This window comes from Pygocentrus nattereri, chromosome 25, assembly GCF_015220715.1.
Source record: "Pygocentrus nattereri isolate fPygNat1 chromosome 25, fPygNat1.pri, whole genome shotgun sequence".
NCBI classification, from domain to species: domain Eukaryota; kingdom Metazoa; phylum Chordata; class Actinopteri; order Characiformes; family Serrasalmidae; genus Pygocentrus; species Pygocentrus nattereri.
Window position 1 is genome coordinate 12611793 of NC_051235.1, and position 23867 is coordinate 12635659.

General features: G+C 43.2%; 1 long non-coding RNA gene across 2 annotated transcripts; it reads right to left on the reverse strand.

Annotated features, from left to right (window-relative positions):
- Positions 1–625: 625 nt before the first annotated feature.
- Positions 626–21370, reverse strand: LOC108434438. Of its 2 annotated transcripts, none has more exons than XR_005129629.1 (5): positions 21271–21370; positions 21101–21173; positions 18158–18248; positions 17339–17956; positions 626–1475 (listed from the first exon to the last, which is right to left on the reverse strand). It is a non-coding gene; the product is annotated as an uncharacterized LOC108434438 (long non-coding RNA). The 2 variants fall into 2 exon arrangements; XR_001858372.2 differs by lacking the exon at positions 626–1475 and adding an exon at positions 13744–13909.
- Between the last annotated feature and the right edge of the window lie 2497 nt (positions 21371–23867).

Here is a 23867-nt window from a genome sequence, read left to right on the forward strand (position 1 = left end):
TCGTCTGCCTTCTCCGGGATTCCTGAAAATATTAGGTTGTCCCTCATGCTGCGGGACTGGAGATCAAGGACAGTTTCTTTAATTTTTTTATTTTCTTCCAAGAGCCGGGTCATTCCCTCGGTGAGCGATTTCACCGACTAAGAACCGCATTTTCTGCAGCGAGTGATTCTACCTGCTGCTGGCTGAACTCCACAGACTCCCGCAAGGCCTGAAACTCTTGGTGCAGTATTTCCACTAGAGCCAGGTGCGCGTCAAATCTGGAGAGCTTGTTGTCGATGGACTCCAGAACTTCCCCCGTGCAGCTGGTATGTGGGGTGGCCGCTCCTGGGGATTCTTCGGGGCGGCTCCTCTTGGTGGATGGTGTCTTATTTGACTTGCTCATGATAACTATCAAAGCAGTCATCTGTATAGGCGAATATAATCGCAGTGCTCCAGAGTATTGGAGTTGTTGAGAGTAATTAGATAAGAAATAAGAAGAAAACCTAAAAATGGTTACTTATTTTTTATGCTGTCTAAAACTAAGCTAGCGGGAAAGAAATAAATTAGCTGAAAAGTTTGTTAGCAGTAGCCTGCCGCCATTTTCAAAAAGCTCCGCCTTCAGCTGGTTTTGCAGTCTGCCGTCTACTCTCATTTCCTGCCCAACTGGACAGGGGGCAATGTTGATTGGCTTGCTAATGGGAACTTGTAAGATAGAGCTTGTGTCACAATTGGAGACTGGATGTGCAGTCCATGAGATTCCGCCAGTTACACTGACAGGTTGGGACACACAGATTGGTGCCCAAAAAGGTGAGATCTAGTCAGGGAGAAAAGATGGAAGAAAACTAATCTTTTGGATTATTCAAAGAAATGCTTACAGCATGATTTCCCCCTTGGCTTATAGTCACAGCAGTATCTATATAAACTTGATACTGAACATGGTAACCACATTTGCATCTATACAAGCCTTCATTGTCATGCTTTATCTTGCTGAAGTGTAAAGTTCCATTTCGTTGTAGAACAAATGGTTTGCGTGTTCGTTGTTGCACCAGTACGGAGTCTGCTTTTATTCTAAAGCTCACCATTAGTGAACCGGGTCTTTCTACTTCTTGGTCTTTATTAGTGCAGAAGTGCCAGAAACATATGGTGTCTTCAGGTAGCGCTTGTCTATGACGGATGCAGGTCAGGGAGCTTGGATGATTTGCTTCTGCATGATGGAATGTCAGGTATTCTCTGGGCATGTGTGTGCAAACCCATGCATTTGAACCATAGATCATGGATATGATCATGCACAATGTTTGGATTTGTGATGCATTCATGTTGTCCTGGTGAACTTGATAGCGTCTGTTGCTTGGTAGGTCATCCTCAAGGTCTCATCCTCGTCTCCAATCAGCTGCGCAGATTTTCTTGAGATGCACATTTCTTGAAGAGTCGACAAGGCATCTAGAAGTCCATGCAGTGTTCTGAGTGGATGGGGACACCGTCTCTGCTGTGTGGTTCTATAGAATACACAAAAGGAACATACGCAGTGAACTGTTCATCAGCAAAATTTGAAGGTTTTCATTCAGTGATGCAGCTCCCCACTAGCTGTCCCTCAGAAAAGGCTGTTATGGTGATACACAGTGTTGTAGAGTCTTCACCTCAAGGGTAACCCCCATGACAATAGAAATCATAGTTCTTCCTTGAGGCTCTGTACATCACCCACCTCCTCTTTTACTGGCCCTTAAACTCATTTTTGAGGAGCAGGCACAACCTTACAATGAGAAATGTGAATCCATGTTTTCTTTCCTTCACATTTCACTGCTGAGTTAGTAATCAAAAGAACCTGATATGAGCCATCCCATCTGGGTTCTAGAGATTGTTCGTCATGTTTCCTCACCATGACCCATTGACCTGGAATTATTGTATGGCCACCTTCAGCTGGTTTGCTCCAAGCGCTATTGACCTGACTGAGCTGCCTGTACTGCTTGTGTTAGTGTTTGGCAATAATTGAGAAGTGCATCTGACAGTAAATGCACATCTGCTTTGTGGAGATCAATCACCCCTGGAAGTTTCCAGTTCACGTTCAGAAGTTTAGACAGCCTGCACTACCTGTCCTGTGAAGTGAGTGCCTTGATCTGACTCAACTTGCTAAGGCAAGTCCCCACCTAGGAATTAAGTCCTGCACTAACATTTTAGCAGTGTGTGCAGCAGTACCTTTGGAAGTTGGATAACATTCAATGCAGTGAGAAAATTTATCCACTATAACCAAAACATGGTTTTCCCTTGCATTCAGGCAGTGTGATGTAATCTACCCGTAAATGGCGAAATGGACCTGGAGGCACTACTGTCTTAGTAGCCGGACTGCACATCTGAGGAACAACATTGACTTGGTTACAAGCAACACAATTTTGAACAACTGCTTTAGCCTGTTCCCTGAACTTAGGATTCCAGGAGTAGTGACTCAGGTGCGACTAATTTTCCCCCTTTGGTCCAGACACCATCTTGAGCAATTTTTGCACCGGAGTCCAGCCATGGTCCGAGTTCCCAGTTTGGGGAATCGGACTGTAGCTTGTGAATAGAAGAAAATGTCATTAGTATTACACTCTGTATTAGTGAGGGATGCAATACTAGCTGGTTGTAAAAAAACATGCCCTTTTAGCCGCTTCATCTGCAATTCTATTGCCTTGTGCTTCAAAAGAATTACCACCTGTGTGCGCTTTGACTTTCACGTTGGCTAGAGCTGCAGGTAACTTGACAGCTTCCAAAAGACCCTGTACTAAGTCAGCATTTTTAACTGGAGTGCCAGCAGCTGTGAAAAAACCTCCATCACTCCACAGATGTGCAAAGTCGTGCACGACGCCGAAGGTATATCTTCCATCCATCATCGTTGACCGCTAGTCCAGACAGGGTCGCGGTAGCAGTTGGGAGAGCAGAGAATCCCAGATGACCCTGTCCCCCGCAACTTCCTCCAGCTCATTCCCGAGGACCCCAGTCCAACTTGGATACATAATCCCTCCAGCGGGTCCTAGGGCGACCCCGGGGTCTTGTCCCGGTAGGCCGTGCCTGGAACACCCCCACCGGGAGGCGTCCAGGGGGCATCCGGATCAGATGCCCGAACCACCTCAGCTGGCTCCTCTCAATGCGGAGGAGTAGCGGCTCTACTCTGAGCTCCTCCCGGATGACCGAGCTCCTCACTCTATCGCATAGCGTGTAGCCCGCCACCCGACGAAGAAAGCTCATTTCCGCTGCTTGTATTCGCGATCTCGTTCTTTCGGTCATTACCCACAGCTCATGAACATAAGTGAGGTTTGGGATGTAGATCGACTGGTAAACAGAGAGCTTCGCCTTTTGGCTCAACTCCCTCTTCACCACTACAGTCCGGTACAGTGACCACATTACTGCTGCTGCCTGTCCCAGCCTACAGCCGATCTCACAATCCCTCTTCCCGTCACTCATGAACAAGACCAAGATACTTAAACTCCTCCACCTGGAGCAGGTCCTTTCTACCTGGAGTGGGCATGCCATCCTTTTCCGGGCCAAGACCATGGACTCAGACTTGGAGGTGCTGATCCGCATACCAACCACTTCACACTCAGCTGCAAACTGCTCCAGCGAGGGCTGGAGGCATCCATGTGAATCCGCCAAAAGAACATCTGCAAATAGCAGAGACGCCACCCTCCGGCCTCCACACATAATGCCCTCCTGACCCCAGCTACGCCCTGACACTCTCCATGAATATGACGAACAAGAGTGGAGACAGAGCACAACCCTGGCGGAGTCCAACGGTAACACTGAAAGAGTCTGACTTAATGCCAAGTATATGGACACAGCTCTCACTCTGGGAGTACAGAGATTGGATAACCCGGAGTAGTAGCCCCAGCACCCCATACTCCCAGAGGACCTCCGACAAGATATCTTGAGGAACACTCATAAGCCTTCTCCAAGTCCACAAAACACATGTAGACTGGGTTGGCAAACTCCCATGCCCTCTCAACAATCTGTGAGAGGGTAAAAAGCTGATCCATTGTTCCATGGCCAGGATGGAATCCACATTGTTCCTCCTCAATCTGAGGTTCAACTATCGCTCGGAGTCTCCTTTCCAGCACCTTTGCATAGACTTTTCCAGGGAGGCTGAGCAGCCCGATAATCGGCACACACCCTCCGGTCCCCCTTTGTAAAAATAGGGACCACCACCCCAGTCTGCCAGTCCAAGGGTACTGTTCCCGAGATCCATGCAATATTGCAGAGGCGTGTTAGCCATGACAGCCCCACAATATCCAGCGCCTTAAGCATTTCTGGACGAATCTCATCCACCCCCAGTGCCTTGCCACTGAGGAGCTTACCAACTACCTCAGTGACCTCCACCAGGGAAATGGAACTTGACACCCCAGACGCCTCTGGCCCTGACTCCCGTGAGGGAGGCACGTCTCCCAGATTAAGAAGTTCCTCAAAGTATTCCTTCCACTAACCGACAATATCCTCATTCGAAGTCAGAGTTTCTCCACCCTTGCCGAATACAGCTTGGGCGCAGCCACCCCAACCCTTCCTGAGGCGCCGGACAGTTGTCCAGAACCTCTTTGAGGCCGAACGAAAGTCTTTTTCCAAGGCCTCACCACACTCCTCCCATGCCCTGGATTTTGCTTCTGCCAGTGTTGCAGCTGCCACCTTTTTTGCCTGTCGGTACCTATCTGCTGAATCGGGAGTCCTTCGGGCCAACCAGTCCCTAAAGGCCTCTTCAGCTTGATGGCCTCCCTCACCACCGGTGTCCACCAGGAGGTTCTTGGGTTACTGCCCCGACAGGCACCCACAAGCTTTTGGCCACAGCTATGCCTGGCAGCATCCACAATGGAGGTTTTGAACAGGGTCCATTCAGACTCCATGTCCCCTAGCTCCTCCGGGACGTGAGAAAAGCTCTCCCGGAGGTGGGAGTTGAAATCATTCCGAATAGGGGCCTCCGACAGTCATTCCCAGCACACCCTCACTGTGCGCTTGGGCCTACTGGATTTGACCATCAGTCTTCCCTACCATCTGATCCAACTCACCACCAGATGGTGATCAGTTGACAGCTCAGCACCTCTCTTCACCCTAGTGTCCAGAACATATGGTCCCAAGTCAGATGAAACAACAACAAAGTCGATCATTGACCTTTAACCCAAGGAGCTCTGGTACCATGTACACTTATGAACATCCTTGTGTTCGAACTTGGTGTTCGTTATGGACAATCCATGCCTGGCACGGAAGTCCAATAACAATTCACCATTCGGGTTTAGATCGGGCAGGCCGTTCTTCCCAATCACCCCTCTCCAGGTCTCCCAGTCATTGGCAATGTGAGCATAGTCCTAGTAGGACTATGGAGTCTGTAGGCAGGACCCTTTCCAGAACCCCGCCCACTTGCTCCAAGAAGGCTGAATACTCTGACCTGTTTGGTGCATATGCACAGCACGAGCTAGTTTCTGCTGCAGGGGCCTAGGCCACCTAGGGCATCCCTGCAATCTCCCACTGCCAATATGGCACTGCACCGCTCTCCCATGCTGGACCTTGCGGGTGGTGGGCCCACATTGCCTCTTCGGGCTGAGCCCGACGGGATTACATGGGCTGCCCGGCCACCAGGCGCTCGCCGTGGAACACTACCCCCAGGCCTGGCTCCAGGGGTTGGTCCTGGTGACCCTTTCCCAGGCAGGGTACATGATTTTTTGTGCACAATATGCATGGAGATCAACTTTGGATCGTGTTAGTCTGGGTCTTCACTCGAGACCTGTTCGCCCTGGGAGACCCTACCAGGAGCATATTGCTCCCGACGACTTGGCTCTGAAGATCCTTAGACCACACAAGCCCTTCCGCCACAAGGCCCTGATCCAGGAAGGGTCTATATGGTATATCTTTAATTGGATGCAAGTTTACATGCTTCAGTTAGAGCCACCAACTCAGCCTGCTGGGCTGAGTAGGAAGGAGGAAGACTATCACTGGCCAAAGTTTGAAGACCGTCAGTCACCGCCCATCCAGATCTACGCTGACCATCAGTGTAAGTTGACGAACCATCAGTAAAAAGAATCAAATCAGGATTATCAAGAGGGACATCTTTAAAAACCAATGAGAACTGGATAATTCAATGCAATCATGATCACCCCCTTCCTCATAAGCATCAGTCAGTGAGGACATCATAAATGAGGAAGGGTTGTTCATTGGTGCGTTCTGAATCACCACATTAGGAGCTGTAAAAAACAGCAAGCCAGTTGCCCCATCTAGAGGCTGTCACTGACAACATGCGGCCATTGTTGACTAAGGCTGACACAGAATAAGGACATTTGACTGACTCTTTGCTCTAGCAACCATGGCACAAGTGCTAACAGTGCCAGATATGTAGCCTGTACTACTCTTAAACATGGACCCATACCATGAGCCACCGTGTCTAATTTAGCTGAATGATAAACTACTGGACGCTGCATACCACCATGTTCCTGAGTCAGATACGACATCATAAAACCACAATCTTCATGCACAAAGACAGTGAAAGGCTTGCTTGGATCACAAAGGCCAAGAGCTGGTGCAGAAATCAATGCTGATTTCAAATTTGCAAAAGCAGTGGTTGTGTTGTGTGTACAAGAGGGTCATGTTGTCCAGGTTTACCTTTAAGCAGATCGTATAGTGGTTGTGAAATCACAGCATAAGAATCTATCCAAGGTCTGCAGTAGTTGCAGAGGCCTAGGAAAGCTTGCAACTTGTGCACTGTGGTTGGCAACGACAGTGCACTTAATTGCTGAGCTTCTTGCAGGCAAAATTCCTCTAGAACCCTGGGTAACCCATTGCACCAAATATTGTACACCAGGACAACACAACTGAGCTGTCACGACTGGCCTTGTATCCCTTGCTAACCAAAAATTCAAGAAGCGCCTTTAAGTCTTTGTCATGCGTTTCCTCAGTCTCACTACTCAACAAGACATCAACATACTGAACAACAGAGGACTGCAAAATGTGCTCAGGCTGGGAGAGGTGTTTGACTGCTTGATGGTAAATAGTTGGACTGTTACGAAAGCCCTGAGGCAGCCATGTCCATTAGTATTGCACATGCCCCACAGTGAATGCAAGCCAAGGCTGGCTTTGTGATGCTAATGGAACGGACCAAAAACCATTGGCCATATCAACCACAGAAAAAAAAAAAAAAAAAAAAAAAAAAAAAAAAAAAAAAGTGTTGTAGGGATACTGTCAAAGATGGTGGATGGGTCAGCAACCAATGGATTTAGCTTGTCAATATGCTGATTAGCTACCCTATAATCTACCGTTAGCCACCAAGTTCCATTAGCATGGCGAACTGGCCATACAGGACTGTTGGATACACTGTGTTTTGACCAAGATGCCTCTTTTCTCAAGCTGATCTATGATTGGTCTAACACCCAGCAAGGCCTCTTTGTTAGGATACTGTTTTGTACAAGGAGGTTGACGACCAGTGAGAACAACTGGTTCCATTTCTAGAAGGCCACAGTCATCCTTATCATCTGACCAAATAGGGTGATTGCCTCTTTGAAACAATCTGATTTGGCTAATGTTCCAAACACACGAATCAGCATTAATAGACAAAGAACAGTTCAATTTTCTCAGAAAATCCACCCCAAGAATATTCTGAACCTTTCCCACCCAAAATTGTCATGAAATGGTTTTAGGTCGTAGATTAACATCTATGGGTGTAGATAAAGTTAAGGATATTCCGGCATTACCCAGTCACTCAGCAGTGATGTGTCTTAACAATACTCCTAAAGATGCACAAACAATGACAGTGTAGTAACCTGAGCCCCTGTGTCTACAAGAAATGAAAAATCCTGTCCCCTAATTTGTACATCAACAAAGGTGATTCTCAAACTCTACTGATGGCACACAGATGTGGAAAAGCGGCTGGGCAAATTAGTTTAAAGCTGGGGCAGATGGAGAGGTTGACACCTCTCTATATCCCTGCACTGCCTTGATTAACATAGATAATTGGTCATGTGAAAGACCCTGGAAAGACTTCCCTATTGCATCATTCTGTGGCAATCCCTCAGAGGATCTTCCGGCAGGGTTTTACCCTCATCTTTGGATACCTTCCAGAATTGTCTGCCTGTTTCTTGCGACAATCCCTTGCAAAATGACCAGTTCTATGACAATGGCACTCGTTTTTCTGGTTATTGACCTTGTGATTGGGACTTGAGTTGAAGCCTTTGTCTGTTAGGACATGTACAGACGCTGAAACATGGCTTGGCTCCAGATCAAGATCCAATCTGTCCAGTTCACTTTTAAGCTCACCCCATTTAACCTTACGACAGTTTGGAACAGCCGTCACTATAGCTTGTCCAAGATCTGGTCGCAGGGAGTCGACCAGTTGTCCAAAGTGTGGACCCTCAGTGGTGCAAATCAATACTATCGTTGTTGTAAGCATTAATGCCACAATGACGAAGAAAAACTCTTTCAAACCAGTCACAATATTCTGTAGCCGATTCTCCTTTTTCTGTTTACAATTACTCATCTGCCCCCAATCAGTGGTCTTACGACATTTGTGGCTAATGCACTCTTTGAAAACTTTCCACCCTTTATTATTATTTAATGTCTTGGCCATTATCACCCAAACCATCTAACACTTTACTGATAGCAGAAAGCTTGCCAATAATGTTAAGAACTTTGCTTGCTATTGCTACAGCATCATTAGGATGCAGTGAAAAGGTTCTCAATAAGGTCAATGAAGTCAAGGCCCATTACCCCTGGATATTTAAATTCCTTGGACAGTCTATCCAATGTGGCAGCATCCAAAGGAATGTGGCCAATCTGTACCCTTGTTTCCTTGACTTCTCCACCCTTATTGAGGACCTCAGCAGATCTGACTGTTACAGGTCTCATTTGAAATACTTTACTCTGAGTAGATTCAGAATCTTCATCAGAGAGTGACTATTTCAACCTCAGTCAGTGATTGCTGGAGCTTTTTACACGTTCTTTGGGCATTCAGTGAAGCTTTTTTTTTGCTTTTTACTTTCAGTGGTTAACTCTAGGATTTTCCCCTCAGCCTCTGCTAGCTTATCCTCCATATGCCCAAGTTTATACCCCCAGTATTGTTCTAGCACAAAAAGACATTCCTTCACAGAATCATGCTTAATACCATAGCCCAAAGCTATTTTGCATTCTGTAAGAGACCACACTGTCAGTAGGAAAACCTTTGGAAGTATTCACTTTTTTTGCTTATTAACATGTTTTTTGACCATGTTGTCCATTACCATTTCAAATTCAGAGTCAGCCCACTGTGGCATTTCAGTCCCACCACCACCACCAACTAGTGTGCTCTTTTTATAGTTTAGAGGTTTCCAGGAATCTAACATTTTTCTGAGCATTTTGGCCTGGAAATTATGGTGAGGTGACTAGTGACAAGACAATCAAATAAACAAAAAACCTTCTCTAATACTGTTTAACAGTGACTAAACACATTTCAGGAAACAGAAAACGCTAGGCTTCTACCACTGACAATAACAGTCTAAGATTAATCTCAGGTGACAAAAAGAAGACTTCAGAAAACAGTCACAAAAACATTAAGTTTCTACTAGTGACAAAACAATAACAGTTACAGCTTCAGTAACAATGAACTTCCCTCTTTTTACGAAGGGTAACAGCCACAAACTGCTAGGTTTTTACCAGTGACAACGTCTCTCACAGCAGAGAGTAAAACAGATACCCTTTCCTATTTTCAGAGAGGCTAACCTTTACTGACTTCTCCGTGTTATAAAACCAGAATTTCTCTTTGGTTCGAAATGGCGTTTACTCACCAAGTAGGTTTCAGTATGCCACCCGGGTCTCACGGCACCAAGTTGTTAGAAATTCAGCTTTCAGGATTCAGGAGTCAGGAGACCTTCAGCACAGACTTGACTGACACAGGACATGTGGGTACAGCTCAGTCGATCACAGCCAGTCTGATTAGGAAAATTTTAGGAGGACCTTATACACTGGAAATTGTGGGAGGAGGATAAAGATGAGGAAGAGGGGTTTTAGGGAGGGGTAAGCGAGGGGGATTACACTATGTAACAAGTTTTGTTCCCAGCTTTTTAATGTTATATTCCAATTGCTTATGTCTAAAGCAAATTAAATTGCTTACATTCATCAAAAACTTCGCTTTTGTGACCACGGCAACGAAAATTATGAATTTTTTATTATAGAAACAGACGATTTTGCATCTTATTTATACAGTCAGACTAAGAACACTATAGGCATTGCAAATTTACACAGATTACCAAAAACTGTTCAGAAGTGTGTGGTTTTCCGAGATTTACAACTATACTGCAAATCAGATTCACGAATCAATCGCCAAATATAGTCGCCCATCATGTTCTCGTTATATTGTCCTTGGTAACGGCATTCAAAGTTCATAATGTCCTGGTGGAAGCGCTCGCCTTGCTCCTCTGAATAAGCTCCCATGTTCTCTTTGAACTTATCAAGATGAGCAACAAGGATATGGATTTTGAGTGACATCCTGCAGCCCATTGCAGCATAGTTCTTTATCAGAGTCTGGACCAGTTGTACATAGTTTTCATCTTTATGATTGCCTAGGAAGCCGCGAACCACTGCGACAAAACTGTTCCAAGCCGCTCTCTCCTTCCTATTCAGCTTCTTGGGAAATTCACTGCACTCTATGATCTTCTTGATTTGTGGTCCGACGAAGACACCAGCTTTGATCTTTGCTTCAGACAGCTTAGGGAAAAGATCTTGGAGGTAATTGAAAGCTCTCGACTCCTTATCTAGAGCCCTGACAAATTGTTTGAGCCCCAACTTGATGTGTAGTGGTGGCATCAGCACCTTGCGTGGGTCCACCAGTGGCTCCCACTTTACATTTCACTCTGGGGAAGAACACTCTGTCCGCTGAGGCCAGTCCCACCTATGGTAGTGCGCTTTAGTATCCCGGCTGTCCCAAAGGCAAATAAAGCAATGATACTTAGTAAAACCACCTTGGAGGCCCATCAGGAATGACACCATTTTGAAGTCTCCAATAACTTCCCAGCCGTACTCATCATACTTCAAGGCACCTAGCAACATCTTGACACTGGTGTATTCTTCTTTCAGGTGCACCGAGTGAGCTACAGGAAGAGATGGGTAGTTGTTCCCATTATGAAGCAGCATGGCTTTGAGGCTCTTGCATGAGCTGTCTATGAAGAGACTCCACTCATTCAGGTTACAGGTGATACCTATAGCCTCGAATAGACCGGCCACATTGTTGCAGAATCACAGTCCGTCTTGATGACTGAAGAAGGTGGAAAAAACTTGGTGACGCTTCCTCTGACCTGTGACTTGGACGCTTTCATATAATAAGTTCCGTTGCTTGATGTCAGAAGCTCAGCATTGGACTGTGAGATCAAGGTCCCTGATCAGATCGTTGAGGTCTTTTTGGTTAGGGTAGTATGGCTTCCGCTCCTCATCTGCACATGAAGAGAAATCGTGATCAACATCTTCCTGGGTGTCTGACCTGCTGCTTTCTTCTGAAGGTGGTGTTGCATGAAGTTCAGGGCAGTGTGGTACTGGGGCAATAGATGAAGGAATGTCAGGATACGTTACAGGCGTTGCATTTTTGCCAGTGCGACGTTTGGAAGGGTCCACCATGCAGAAGTAGCAATTTGTTGAGTGATCAGTCGGTTCATGCCAAATTCTTGGGACAGCAAAATGCATGGCTCTCTTCTCTCCCCTGTACCAACCTATAAGCAAACAAAATAAAATTTGGATTGAGAATTTGATTTAGGCCTATTTCACACTAATGACATGTTAAATATCAAATATATACAGATATATTGTTCTATAACTACAACATGTGAAAAGGTGTTAACTTTTTTAAACTAACTTATTTAATTTTGCAAAATAATTTTAATCTGCTATTTAAGAGAGTATCATTTATCCGCTTACCTTCAAGAGTTTTCTTGCAGTGCTCACATGTGAAATGAGGAGCCCATGGTTTGTCTTGGTCACCAACAGGCATGCCTAAGTATGCTTTGTAGGCCTCACACATCTTAGATGCTCCCACAGAGTACTTTTTCCTCTCTTGTCTTTATAAAATGGCCAAATACATAGCAAAATGCATCTGCTGGATGTATGCAACCTCTTGATGCCATCTAAATTGACTAAGTTGCTGTGTACTGTAAGGAAAAAGGATGTCTCTCCAAACTCAATAAAAATGGTCAATCTTTATTCCATGCAGTATCAAAGTACAAGAGTGTACTGGGGATTCAGCAGAGCGAGACTGATCACCCGGTAGCAGAGTAACACAATATATACACATTTGAAAGTAGTGGTCCTTCCTAAGCTCCTCCTGTAATGGGTGTGGGGTGAAGTGTGAATACTGTTGTTATCAGAATCTGAAGAGAATGAATTCACACCTGTCTGTCTAGGTCAATTCCCCTTTGTCTGAGATGGCTGTTGCCCACTTACTATGCAATCCCAATCAATTAGATCATGTCTCTCTGTCTCTCAGGAAGGGCTAAAGTGGCCCTATATAACTGTAGTTATACAGCTACCTACAATTCTGTACAGTCCCAGAAAGTTCTAGATAATTCTGGACAGTTCTAGAAACTTCTTGATAGTTCTCACAATTCCAGAAGCTTCTTAAGTATCTTGAAATATGGCGAATATCCTTAAAAATAGATCAATTTCAAAATATTATTGTGCTGACCACAAAAGCAAAGTTTACAGGGAATAACTTTTTTCTATTCATTTAGGGTACAAACAAACAAAAACAAACAAACAGGAAAACACTTAATCGGGAACAATTTTTTTTGAAAATTGTTACATTATTACAATTTTACCTTATCAAAAGGACAGAGGTGCCAACTCCCTGCAAGGATGGCGAACATCAAGACTCCTTGATGGTTGCCACCCTGGAGGGTTATTGTGTGACCTTATGGTCAGCAATCAAAGGGCCATACGAACAATGCAGGAAGTTGACCACCTCAGATCAGAAGATAGAAGCTTAATTTCTTTCACCACGAAACCATAGGAAAATCCAGGCGCTGCTCAGCAACACACAAACGTACATTTTGACACTGAGCAGCGTTCGATTGCGGTGGAAAACAGTTCAACCTGAAATAAGGCCAAAATAAAAAATGTTGCTGTGAGAAAGAAGCTATGAAACCAGAGGAAAATTCCAGGCACAGCTCTGAAACACATTAACGCGCACGGTTTTATACTGAGAAGCAATTGACTTTGGTGGAAAACATTTAAATCTGAAAATCAGGCAAAAATAAAGATGTTGCTGCAAGGACGAACATATGAAACCAGAGCAAAATTTGATGTGCAGCTCCGCAACAAAGCAATGTGCTGACACTGACAAGCCTCAGATTGTATTGGAAAACAGTTTGACGTCAAAGGAGGTCAAAATAAAGAGAACGAAGAAAAGAAACCAGAGGAAATTTTCTGGCCCGGTTGTGCAACACATCAATGCGTGTTTGACATTAAGAAGCATTCAATTGTGGTTTAAAATATCCATCCATTTTCTAAGCTGCTTCTCCCTCAAGGTCACGGGGGAGGGGGTGCTGGAGCCTATCCCAGCGGTCATCGGGCAGAGGGTTAAAATAGTTAGACATAAAATAAGGCCAAAATAAAAGACGTTGCTGCTAGAATGACCATATGAAACCAGAGGAAAAAAATTCCAGGGATGGCTCTGCAACACAATGCGTTTGAGAATCATTTGATTGTGGTGGAAAGTTGTTTGACCCGAAATAAAAAACAAAACAAAACAAAAGACAGACATTGGTTTTCTGATGGTTCGTTTCATGGCAAAGGACAGGCGCAGCTCCGCAATGCGCAGTCTTTGACGCTGAGAAGCGTTCAATGACAAAATAAGGCCAAAATTAACATGTTGCTGTCAGAAAGATCATATGAAATCAAAGGAGTCCAGCTGCAGCTCCGCAACAGACCGACACATTGAGAGTGAGAAGCGTTCAATTGCAGTGGAAAACAGTTCGACCTGAAAGAAGGACAAAGTAAGACATCACTGCGAGAAAGACCATATGAAACCAGAGAAAAATTCCAGGCGCGGCTCTACAACACACCAACACGCATTCTTTGGCAAAGAAGCATTTGATTGTTGAAAATAAATAAATAAATAAAATAATTCACTGAAATATGGCCAAAATAAAGACGTTGTGCCAAGAAAGACCTTATGAAACCAGAGGACAATTCCAGACATGGTTCCGCAACACACCATTGCACATCCTTCAGCACAGAATTGATTGTGGTGGAAAACCGTTCGACCTGAAATGAGGTCCAAAAAAAAAAAAAAAAAAAAAAAAAAAAAGCTACGAAACCAGAGGAAAAGAAAGTCCATGCATGGTTGTACAACACAACTATGTGCATTGTTTGACACTAAGAAGCATTAAGTTGCAGTAGAAAAGTTTGACCTCAAATAAGGATCACACGAAAACAGATGAAAATTCCAGACGTGGCTCTGCAAAACACCAACATGCATGCTTTTGCACTGAGAAGTGTTCGACTGCAGTGGAAAACAGTTCGACATGAAATGAAGCCAAAAAAAAGAGAAAGAAGCTATGAAACTAGAGGAATTCACTGTCACACCTCCGCAACAAAAAAAAAAAAAAAACAAAAAAAAAAAAAAAAAAAAAAAAAAAAAAAACACACCACACACACACACACACACACACACACACACACACACACACACACACAGCATGTACTTTGACCTGAAAAAGCCAAAATAAAGACTTTGCTGTGAGAAAGAAGCTTTGAAACCAGAGAATTCCTGGAGTGGCTCGGAAACACAATCATCGCACATTATTTGGTACTGAGAAGTGACTAGTGGAAAACATGTCAACCTGAAATAAGGCCAAAATAAAGACGTTGATGCGAGAACAACCATATTGAACTTCAGGAAAATTCCAGGCAGGGCACAACACACCAACGCACATCCTTCAGCAATGGGAAGCATTTGATTGTGGTGGAAAACAGGCAAAAATAAAGAGATCAAAGCTATGAAACCAGACAAATTCCCAGTGTTGCTCCCAAACAAATTAATGCACGTTCTTTGACAACGACAGGTGTTCGATTGCGGTGGTACAGTTAGACCCAAAAAAGGACAAAAAGACTTTGCCGTGAAAGTGACCATAAGAAACGAGAGGCAAAATGACACTCCATAAAATGAGAAGGAGACAAAAGTCTGAGTAGAAAGAACACAAGTGCACATACAAATATACACGGAACATGACAGACTAAAACTAGTGAAAGAAAAAACATGACAAGTCTAGTTGGACATATTGGCCCTTTTGATGAGTCTGGAGCAGTGGAGCTCATATACTGAACGTTTTGAGCGCTTTGTGCTGGCCAACAAAAAACCAGATGTGGTGGTGTCCACTTTTCCTAGTGTAATGGGGGGTAAAACCAACCTCCTGCGTAGCCTGGTGCAGCCTGCTAAACTGAGTGACAGCTCCTATGAACAAGCGAAACCAGGAGGAGGGAGAGTCAATATCAGTTTGTAGCAGTTTTCCGAACATTGTGAGTTTGGATGAACCCTCAATGACACCATTAGAGACAGGTTGGTGTGTTGCTTGCATAGTAAGACAATCCAAAAACGTCTGCTGACAGAAACTTAACACTGGAAAGAGCAATCGAAGAAGTGAGCACATCCATGGAGGTGGCAGCCAGAGAGGCACAACACCTTAGGAAAAACAAAGGCCCAAACTAAATAAACCATGTTATCGTTGTGGAAAGAGTGGCCCATCAAGCACAAGAACTATAGGAGTTTTGGGTTAGGAGGTTACATTGAATGTGCCTGTAGGAACAAAAAGCCAAATCCAAACAAAACTACAGTGAACAGAAAAACACAGTTCAGAAAACCAAATAAAAAGCAGGTGAATCAAATGGAACACATGTCTGACAAATAAAGTGGTGAATCTGATGAGGAATATCTTCATGTAATGTCACTCAAAATGCAGAAGGCTCCTGGATGACACCATTGCTGGAGGGGAAAATGTGTGGATGCAAGTGGACACTGGTGCTGCAGTGTCTCTCATATCGGAAGTGGCTCACCAAGAGCAGCTTAAACATCTGAAGCTAAAACCTACAAATATGACCCTGAAAATATACACAGGTGAGACAGTACCACTGAAAGGAGTTATGGATGTGATTGTGGAGGTCAAAAAAAAAAAAAAAAAAAAAAGGGATTAAGCTGCCACTATACATTGTGAAAGGTCAGTATCCAGCTTTGTTAGGACGCACATGGCTTGAAAAGATCAAACTGAACTGGCACATGGATGGAAAACGTGGAGCTACCCTTTCAAGCAGTTTGAGAAAAAAAAAAACCTTGCTAAAGTGTTCACAAATGAACTGGGTAGTATGAAAGACATTACTGTGAAACTCATTGTAAAGCCGAACAGTAAGCCAAAATTTTTGAAGGCTAGATCAGTGCCATATGCCATCAAACCCAAGGTTGAAGCAGAGTACCATGACAGTGTCAGTGACTGGGCTACACCAATCGTTCCAGTCATAAAGAAAGATGGCTCGATTAGATTATGGTCATTTTAAAGTCACAGTGAATCCAGTCTTAGCCACTGAAAGATATCCGCTACCACTGATGACCTGTTCTCAGGCCTTTCTGGAGGACAGAAATTCAGTAAGATAGACCTGTGTCAGGCCTATTTACAGATGCATGTCGACCAAGACTCACAAGAAATGCTAATGATGTGATGCACAAGGGATTATACACATACCAGCATCTCCCATTCAGGATTTCCTCTGTACCTGCCTTATTTCAGCGTGCTATGGACCAAATTCTGAGTGGGCTGACTGGGTGCTATCTGGATGACCTGTTGATTACAGGCGAGGATGACCGCGACCATCTTAGAAATTTGGATGCTACTCTTCAGAGGCTAGAAGAGTATGTCCTCCGTGTCAGGAAGGATAAGTTAATTTTTCAGTAGAGTACCCTGGTCTCATTGACAGCAATTAAAAGCAGTACTGGACGCACCTTCACCACAAAATGTGAGCCAATTGAGCGTGAAGCACTAGTGATTGTATTTGATGTGAAGAAATTTCACTAATTTCTTTTTGCAAGGAAAGTTTTGTTCTCGTTGCCATTTTTGGTAGTCAAGCTCGTATTCCTTCACTTGTGGCATGCGGCTGGCTGTGATGGGCCTTGTCTGCTTATCAGTATGACAAAATACAGACTGTCTTAACAACATTGTAATGCAGATGGACTTTCCAGGCTTCCCCTTCCAGTCAAGCATGTCAAACAACAGGCTGAAATCTACTTCAGAGAAGTAACTGATGCGCCCGTAACCTCCACACAAGTACGACAGTTCACAAGAACTGACCCTGTTCTGTCTAAGGTATTGGATATTGTCTTGTATGGTAGGAGAGGAGAAATGAAAGTCTAAAGCCTTACCTGGTGAGAAGAAACGAGCTGACAGTCCAATCAGGTTGTTTGCTGTGGGGACACAGTTGTGATACCACTACGTCTAAGGAGCCAGATTTTAGAAGAGCTGCACTTGGGGCATTGCGGTGTTGTAAGAATGAAAGAGATTGCCTGTCTTCTGTACAGGTTAAAGTGTTCTAGCACGGAACTACAGCAAGGGTGAGAAATGGGTTCCAGCTATTGTAGTAGCACAGACTGGCCCAGTCTCATACACTGTCCAAACAAAGAGTGATGATCTGGAGAAGACATATTGACCAGTTATTGTCCTCAACAAATTCCAGTGATTAGCAAGACCGGGTGGAATTTTAAGATTATGTTCCAGATAGTGGTAGTCAGGAACCAACTCCAGAAGATTCCCCACCTGAACCAAACCAAACCAGTCAGGCTCATGTCCATCGTCACCGATTTCCAGACCACATGCTACTCCAAGTTCACTGGCAAGGCCAAAATCCAAGCCCACAAGTTCTCATTCTTGAGGGGTAATGACAACCACTTAACAGACTGGGTATGTAGCCTAGAGGCTAGCCCACGTTGTGGCAGAATAATCCCCAGGGTTCAGCCCAGGAAAAGAGGCAGTCTACTCTTCCCCTAGTGCACAGAAAAAAAAAAAAAAAAAAAAAAAGTTAATATTTGTTAGAAGAACTTGCATAATTCAAAAGGAATTAATGATGACATTAAAAGCTAAAGTGTTAGCACTGGTGGACATTCAAAGTAAGGTAGGGAGGAGTATGCCATATATTGGTAGCATGTTTTGGCCACTTGGCACACCATACTGTTGTCTATGCCTACCTGGTTATTGTAGTCCAAGAAAGTAAGCTGCAAACTACTCCGCTCTACCTCCGTCCGAGTTGTGCGTGATACTTTCATGATGACAACAGTACTGAAACACAAAGTGCGATCTTTGAGAGGCGTTCGATTTTGTTGAAACGTTTCAACCTGAAATAAGGTCAATAAAAGACGTTGTGGTGAGAATGGCCATATGAAACCAGAGCAAAATTCCAGGTGCGGCTCTGCAACACACCAACGTGCGTTGTTTGACACCGACAAGCATTTGATTGTGGTGGAAAATAGTTCGTCCTGAAATGAGGCCAAAACAAAGACGTTGCCGTGAGAACGACAACACGAACCCAGAGGGAAAAAAAAAAAAAAATCCACACACGGCTCTGAAACACATCAAGGCGCAATCTTTGACAATGAGAGGTGTTCAATTGCGGGGGATAACAGTTCGATCTGAAATAAGGCCAAAATAAACATGTTGCCACGAGACCAACCATATGAAACCAGAGGAAAATTTAAGGCGCAGCTCCGAAACACATAAATGCACATTCTTTGAAACTGAAGCATTTGATTGTGGTGGAAAATATTTCAACCTGAAATAAGACAAAAATTAAGAGAACCAAGCTGTGAAACCAGAGGAAATTCGAGGCACGGCTCTGCAACAAACCAATGCACATTCTTTGACACTGAGAAGCATTCGATTGTGGTGGAAACTACAACCCCAATTCCAATGAAGTTGGGACGTTGTTTGGCAGAAACACTGCCAGCTTCTCTGGGCCCAAGCTCATCTGAGATGGACTGACGCAAAGTGGAAAAGTGTCCTGTGGTCTGATGAGTCCACATTTCAAATTGTTTTTGGAAATCATGGACGTCGCGTCCTCAGGGCCAAAGAGGAAGAGGACGGTCTCAGGATTGTTATCAGTGCAAAGTTCAAAAGCCAGCATCTCTGATGTCATGGGGATGTGTTAATGCCCATGGCATGGGTAACTTGCACATCTGTGAAGGCACCATTAATGCTGAAAAGGTACATACAGTTTTTGGAGCAACATATGCTGCCATCCAAGCAACGTCTTGTTCAGGGACGTCCCTGCTTATTTCAGCAAGACAATGCCAAGCCACACTCTGCACGTGTTACAACAGCGTGGCTTCGTAGTAAAAGAGTAAGGGTACTAGACTGGCCTGCGTGCAGTGCAGACCTGTCTCCCATTGAAAATGTGTGGTGCATGATGAAGCGTAAAATACAACAATGGAGACCCCAGGACTGTTGAGCAACTGAAGCTGAACAAGCAAGAATGGGAAAGAATTCCACCTACAAAGCTTCAACAATTAGTGTCCCCAGTTCCCAAACGCTTATGGAGTATTGTTAAAAGGAAAGGTGATGTAACAGTGGTAAACATGCCCTTGTCCCAACTTCTTTGGAATGTGTTGCAGGCATCAAATTCAAAATGAGTGAATATTTGCAAAAAACAAAGTTTATCCGTTTGAACATTAAATATCATGTCTTTGTAGTGTATACAATTGAATATAGGTTGAAAAGGATTTGCAAATCATCTTATTGTGTTTCTATTTATGTTTTACACAACATCCCAACTTCTTTGGAATTGGGGTTGTAGTTTGAACTGAACTAAGGCCAAAATGAAAAGATGTTGCTGTGAGAAACACTATGAAACCAGAGGAAAATTCCACACGCTGCTCGGAAACACATCAAGGCGTGATTTTTGACAAATGAAAGGCGTTCGATTATGGTGGATAACAGTTCAAACTAAAATAAGGCCAAAATAAAACACAGTACCATGAGACCAACCATACAAAACCAGAGGAAAATTCCAGGTGCGGCTCCGAAATACATCAACGTGTGTCGTTTGAGAAGTGTTAGAATGTGGTGGGAAACAGGTCGACCTGAAATAAGGACAAAAATACACTGCCATGAGAAGGACCATGTGAAACCAGAGGACAATTCCAGATGCAGCTCCACAACACACCATTTTGCTTCCTTCAGCACTGAGAAGCGTTCGATTATGGTGGAAGATAGTTCAACCTGAAATAAGGAAAGAGAGACTTTGCCGCAAGACCAACCATAGGAAACCAGAGGAAAATTCCAGACTCAGCTCCGAAACACAAATGCACGTTCTTTGAAACTGAAGCGTTCGATTGTGGTGGAAAACAGTTCGACAAAATTTCTTGGCACTTTTGTAAGTGTGACCCCTGGTTACCTTGTTCGACTACCCTTTGGTGAATCAACTCAAGGCCTTACCCAGTTACGGCACACAAACGTTATGATATATTGACTAATTTATTAATAATTAAAAACTAGTTATGTGTTTACGGTTTTAACATCTAACATGTTCCCCAGTGGCAATATCCAGGCCTAGAAAACTTTATACAAGTATATTTACTAATAACAGTACTCAGGTCTTAAGGAATTCAACAGTCTATAATCAACCAGGTAACAACCCACCAGATAATCAAAGAAGCACACAGACCAAAAACAGGATAAATAAATAAATAAACCAACACAATTAAAGCAACTACCCTTCAACTTATCCACCTTAAACAAAACAAACCAACTGTGACAGCACTCAAGTACTGGTGGAGGGAAACCCCAAAGCTAAAGGCCAAAAGATTCCCTATAGACAAAGTTATAAAACTAAATATTCACTTTATTTATTAAAAGGCACCAGATTTGACAAAGGGTCAGATATCTAGGGCAGCCCTGGGTCAAACACCTTTCCTAAATCTCTAAAAAGCTAGTTGAGAACACCTCAAGTGTTTTGTTTTAAGGCAGAGCTAAATACAAAAAGGAGGGAGAAAAAAAAAAACAAAAAAAAAAAAAAACAGTGGCTATTGTTGCTGCCTGTACCGATCAGACATAAATAACAGATTAAATAATTAGCCACAAAACAGCCGGCGAGTAACTGACCCACTACGGCCAAAATTCACTCTTGAGGTACATACCAAATAACTGCAGCAGGTGAAATACACCGCTAGACCTCGCTTCATAGCACTTTCAGATATCCCCAGATGCTCTCTATGAAGCATAAAAACAGAGTTAAATACAGGTGCTCATCATCACAAAGGACAATAGAGCTTAAAAGGTCTATATTTGCCACACAATATCTGCATACCCACAACACTGGTTCCTGGAGCTCCCACTCTCCAACGCTACACCATGAGCACACCAACTTGTGTTAGCCTCCACGAGACCAAACGCTCGTTTGATTCAACTACGCGGGACTATAAATAGCGTGAAGCCAGGATCACCCAGAAGGGTAGCTATCAAAATAAAAGTCTCTTATTGTATACCCAGAACCTATACTGGCTACGGGAGAGCTGAAGGCAGCTACAGGCGGGCGGCCATTTCCAAAGTAAAAGTCCCTCCTTACTTGCACTGCACCTCTACCCGTCACATAAGGGTCTTATGTCAGGGGAGATGCAGTTAGGCCTTCACTCCTGTTGAAATTTTAAATCTTAACACACTGAATATCTGGGTTATGGATACTTGTTCTTTGCTTGGAATTTAATAAATTCACCGCAATTTCTTATCAACCGAGAAGACTTATCAGGGATTTACTACATTCTCTATGTATAAATGTTTCTTTTAATTCCTGGGCTTTGGTCCTTGGCCTCAGAAATATTTCCCAGATTTCATTCTGTCAAGAGTAATTGTGCAGGGTACACTTGGCCTGGGCTTGGGTCTAAGCTCTCAAAAAAAATATTTGCTATATTCTGAGGTGTTTTATGTTCGCCAGAGGATACTGAGCTTAGGCCTCAGAGTTTCCATTCCATATTCTTTTTTTCACCATTTCAATAGCTTGGTCTTTAGCAGCAGACCCTTGCAAGCATTTCAGAGCTGCATTATCAATTTCTTTCCAGCCACCTGAACAGGTTGGGATTTTGGTTCAAAACTCAAGCTCCCTTTTTAATTTTGAAGTCACTAGTGTTAAGTGTTGGATATTATTTAGAGGGCTCTGATTAAATGTTATATATATTGTAGTAAATATTGTAATAGGATCGAGTCCTCTGGCCCTTGTTTAAGAGATAATTTCCCATCTAATCCTTTCAAATTAAAAGCATACCCAATATAAGCCATTTCCTTTTGAACAAATAAGATGAGCCATGAGTTCTGTAATAGGAACTTCGCGTTGTTAGGTCTGTGAATGAAAATCCCAACCTGTTCAGATGGTTGAAAAGAAATTGTGAATGCTGAATATCCTTGAAATAATGATATCTGGGTCATGATTTTAAGATAAAGGCCAAAAGCCCAGGATCTAAAACCAGCACATACACATCGAGAATATAGTAAAATCCCTCATTTGTCTCCATGGATGAAAAGACAATGAAAGTGCTAAAGCCCAAGAAAAGAACAAGTATCCTAACCCAGGCATTTACTGTCTATAAATTAACAATTTGATCAAGAGCCAAAGCCTAATATTAACTATCATCAATATAAAATCCTTATAACAGAACAAAGACATTTTCTTTGTTTCTCTGACACCCAGGCCAAGGGTCTTGTTCTCAAACTTCTTTCGTTTAGCTTGGAAAGATTAAAGTCTAGGATTTCTAAGACCCTGGTACATAGCCCATTAACAATGAATTAAACTATATGACATGGCCAAAAATTTTGAAATGAAAGACCTATCACACAGACAATGGGCTAGTAAAATGAACCAACAGTTTGCACTCTAAAGAACAAAATCTCAAATAGGAATGAAATCTCTGAGCCAATACCCAGTATGAGCCAATTCATCTTAAAAGAATAAGATGGAACATGAGCTCTTAAACAAGGGCCCAGAGGCCTCAATCCTATTACAAGAGAAAATGGAATTATTATTGTGAAGACACTACCTAGTAACCATGACCCAGCCTTTTAAGGTTTAAAAACACATTTAATATGAGTTTTGAGCCAAAGTTTATGGCTCCACTAAATAATATCCAACCCTTTACAATAGTGACTATAATATTGGATTGGGAACTGGGAGTTGTTGCGACTTCACCCAGACATTTAGGGTCTAAATATTAAAAATTTGAACATGACCCAAGGCCTAAACCAAGGCTTCCCTGACACAAAAAAAGCTTAGAATAGTACCAAGAAATGTCATTTGATTCTCTGAAGTCCAGTCCCAGGGTCTTGTTCCCAAGCTTCTTTCATTTAGTTAAGAAAGATTGCAGTCTAGGATCTGTGGTCTAAGAAAGATTACAGTCTAGGATCTGTGGTCTAAGGCTCTGGTCCATATGTAAGCTGCAGTTACCACCTAGATTAGCAGCTGCTTTACCTTCAGCAATATAGCTGGTTGCCAAAACCTGCAAAGCTACTGATAGGCTGCAATTGGTAAAGCTGCAATAAGGCTATGGACCAGTATATCCAGGCTCAGTGAGGAGGTGAGGTGTATAACAGCATACACAGGAGACTGTGGTAAAGTTTCAAAAGGAGTGGACACTTTACTGTGGGATGAAGGTAGGTGTACAGAGTTTCAGAAAGTAAAGAAAATAACAGTTAAATGAAAATATACCATTTTTTCACTTATGTCCCCTAGTTTAAGTCGACTCTTGAAAGTATTTAGTTTGGTTAAATGAATATTGGTTAAGATTTATTCTCTTTTTCCCTTACTTTATTTAGCTTAATTTATACCCATTAGGCTTAAATAGAATTTTCTCTTTAATTAGTTTACTTAGTCTGGTTTATGTCTATTCCTCTTTTTGTTTAGCAGCAAGTCAAATACAG